The 3,985-nt window shown below is 35.8% G+C and overlaps 1 pseudogene; it reads left to right on the top strand.

Moving 5' to 3' along the window:
* The first annotated feature begins 1,315 nt into the window (after window positions 1-1,315).
* LOC125168639 (heterogeneous nuclear ribonucleoprotein A1-like) lies at window positions 1,316-2,320 on the top strand (annotated as a pseudogene).
* Window positions 2,321-3,985: the final 1,665 nt, after the last annotated feature.

The raw sequence follows: 3,985 nt of genomic DNA, 5'->3' as shown, positions 1-3,985 counted from the left end.
ATGTCTTCAACAATTCTATTTTCTCAAGTTTTCCTGTACCCTTTTTAGAATTTCAATTACTCTGATATTTCACCTCCTGGACTGATTCCTTGAATCTCTTCCCTTTCTTCTTTTCTGTTTCATCCATTAAAAAAAAAAAAAAAAACTTTTCATGGGTTTTCTCACCTTCATGCTCCAATGTTTCTATTGGTTTATTAACCAATATAAAATATAATCACAATGTAAAATACATCAAAATAAGAAATAATTCATAAATCATAAGGGTACATGTTAATTGATTTTCACAAAATAAATACACCTGGAAACTATCACTCTGGCCAGTGACTAGAATATATTTCCCAACCCAGAAGTCTTGATTGTGCCCCCTTCTAATCACTAACTACTCTTATGTAAATGATATTATAATTTTTAACCTCAAATATTACTTAGATCTGGTTCAGGAATTAATAAATTTGTGTCATATATTCTTTTCTATATGGTTTATTTTACTTAACATAATGTTTGTGAAATTAAACTGGTTTTAAGTGTAGCTGTAGTTTATTAATTTTCTGATAATAAACTACTTTGCTGAATACTGTGATCAGTGCATGCTTGTGAAGAAAGTACCTGAGGCCAAGAAAAGAGCCATCGAAAACACTCCTGGGGAAGTATTTGCAAACAGGGCTATGAATAGTCCCTGTTCTTGATGTATACCATGGGACAGGCAAATTTCACGTCAACAGCATCAGAAAGTTAAAATGACCTATTTTTATAAAATATTAAATTAGAGCAAATATATTTAAAAGAAATAGGTTTCAATGAAGACAAATAATTATCAAATAAACCACATTTGTAGACAAAAAGTCAAAATTCTCTTAACAGAAAACATCTGCTAGAATATGGGAAACAACAATTTTCTTAAACCACCTTGTAGAAAGCAAATTGGGATCTCCACTTTGAATAATAACTTGACATCATCTAATAGATTTGAAATAGCAAAAGGCTGAGTAATACTGCTCTTAGGTATAAATCTGAAAGGAACCTGGGGTCCTTTAAGATGATACGTCCTCATGACAACACAAATACAATTGAGGTCAATGCAGAATTGTTTATAATAGAGAAAAATGAGAAAAAGTCAAAGGTTTACATTAGAAAAATCAATTAATAAATTATTATTGAGTTAAACAACAAAATAATATATAGAAGTTAGATGTATATTTATCAACTTGGATGGATCTTAAAAATATTCTGCTAAATAAAATATAGAAAATATTTCCTTTCTGTCTGTGGGTGTCACCGAGTAAGCTTCATGAAAGTCTCCCCTCCCACCGCCATCATGTCTAAGTCAGAGTCTCCCAAAGAGCCTGAACAGCTGCAGAAGTTTTAATCGGAGGTTTGAGCTTTGAAACAATTGATGAGAGTCTGAGGAGCCATTTTGAGCAGTGGGGAAGACTTACGGACTGTGTGGTAATGAGAGATCCAAACACCAAGCTCTCCAGAGGCTTTGGGTTTGTCACCTGGGCCACTGTGGAAGAGGTGGATGCAGCCATGAATGCAAAGCCACACAAGGTGGATGGAAGGGTTCTAGAACCAAAGAGGGCTGTCTTGAAAGAAGATTCTCAAAGACCTGGTGCCCACTTAACCGTGAAAAAGATTTTTGTTGGTGGCATTAAAGAAGACACTGAAGAAAAAAAAAAAAAAAAAGAAGACACTGAAGAACATCACCTAAGAGATTATTTTGAACAGTATGGGAAAATTGAAGTGATTGAAATCATGACTGACCAAGGAAGTGGCAAAAAGAGAGGCTTTGCTTTTGTAACATTTGATAACCATGACTCTGTAGACAAGATTGTTATTCAGAAATATCGTACTGTGAAGTAAGGAAAGCTTTACCTAAACAAAAGATGGCTAGTGCTTCTTCCAGCCAAACAGGTTGAAGTGGTTCTGGGAACTTCAGTGGCAGTCGTGGAGGTGGTTTTGGTGGGAATGACAACTTTGGCTTCAGTGGGTGAGGTGACTTTGGTGGCAGTAAAGGTGGTGGTGAATATGGTGGCAGTGGGGATGGCTATAACAGATTTGGTAATGATGGAAGCAACTCTGGAAGTGGTAGAAGCTATAATTATTTTGGCAGTTACAACAATCAATCTTCAAATTCTGGACCTATGAAAGGAGGAAGTTTTGGAGGCAGAAGCTCTGGCCCCTATGGTGGTAGAGGCCAATACTTTGCCCAACCAGAAACCAAGGTGGCTATGGTGGTTCCAGCAACAGCAGTAGCTATGGCAGTGGCAGAAGGTTTTAATTACTGCCAGGAAACAAAGCTTAGCAAGAGAGGAGAGCCAGAGAAGTGAGAGGGAAGCTATAGGTTACAACAGATTTGTGAATTCAGCCAAGCACAGTGGGACAGGGCCTAGCTGCTACAAAGCAGACATGTTTTAGACAATACTCATGTGTACAGGCAAAAAACTCAAGGACTGTATTTGTGACTACTTGTATAACGGGTTATTTTAGTTTCTGTTCTGTGGAAAGTGTAAAGCATTCCAACAAAGAGTTTTAACGTAGATTTTTTTTTTGGCACCCATGCTATTGATTGCTAAATGTAATGGATCATGACGCTGAATAAATGTGTCTTTAAAAAAAAACAAGAAATTTCATACAATTCACGGTACAATGGCTTTTAAGTAAATGAAATAAACACACACAGCTATTATATTTTCATGGACTCGTTTATATGAAGTTAAATTTAGAAAGGACTGAAAAAATATAGCAAATATATAATAGCAATTTCCCGTTCAGAAAAAGGTAAGTGAATTCTTGGGGAGGGAGGGCAGGTAAAAATTAGCTCCTCAACTTTACCTGTGATGTTTCATTTCTTTCACATAAAAAAAAAATTAAAGAAATAATTATAAATAAAACTGGAAAACTGTTACTATTTGTTAATCATGTTTGAGTACATAAATTTATTTCAGACTCATCTATTTATTTGTAGCTTATCTATTACCAAAATTCTAGAACTTAAAATTTTTTTAAATTAAAAATTAATGATGTTAAAAGTCCTTTGGATTTTATTATCTATTCCATTATTTATATTTTTAATCATTCCAACCACATAGACCCAACCTTAAAATGTAAGAATGAGACATTTGTTTGAATTATGAAGTAGTCATGCAAAGGTAAATAACTTTTAAATGATATTGCAATGAATCACTTAATAATACTGAAAGTCACCCCTTCAAAGCTTAATTAGCAGCAAGGGCACTGAGAATTTTTGTCTACTCTTTGTTGAAATTATTGACAACCAATCTAGAAGAGAGATGTGTAGTAAGTAGGCAATGGAAGGTAGATGATAGAGGACTGATTCAAAAGGAAGTTATATAGTGATTTCCACATCTTTGCAGGAATGGAAAATCTGTCCTTGAGTTTGTAATGACTGTGTCCCTTCTCACTGCCTGGATAGGTTATACGTTTGTGTTTTCTAAAGCTTTTGATGGACTTTCCAGTTCTATTGTTGGAGATCGCTAGAGGAATGAGCTTAAAAGGAAGAGATAAGTACCCTGAAGATGGACTAAAACCAAACGCTATCCAGTTTAGAATTGTTCTAACACAATGTTCCATCATGAAGATAGAAGAAAGCTTGTCTATGGCCCAAGAAATGTCAAGATTAGCGGGGAATATTATGGGTTGCTCTAAAATAATGTATCAGGGCAGCGGCGCCTGGTTGGCTCAGTCTGTTAAGCATCCAACTTCAGCTCAGGTCATGATCTCACAGCTCATGAGTTCGAGTCCCACATCAGGCTCTGTGCTGATAGCCCAGAGCCTGGAGCCTGCTTTGGATTCTGTGTCTCCATCTCTCTCTCTGCCCCTTCTCTGCTCATGCTCACTCTCTCTCTCTCTCAAAAATAAATGAAAATTTAAAAATTAAAGTAAAATAATGTATCAGGGCAGGTAATGCACATGTAAATGTGGTTTGACCCTGTCTGTAATTTAAGACAGACTGCTGACTGCCTCG

This window comes from Prionailurus viverrinus, chromosome B3 (assembly GCF_022837055.1).
Source record: "Prionailurus viverrinus isolate Anna chromosome B3, UM_Priviv_1.0, whole genome shotgun sequence".
In the NCBI taxonomy this organism is placed as follows: Eukaryota; Metazoa; Chordata; class Mammalia; order Carnivora; family Felidae; genus Prionailurus; species Prionailurus viverrinus.
Note: the sequence above shows the minus strand (reverse complement) of the source record. Positions and strands in the feature narration are given on the sequence as shown.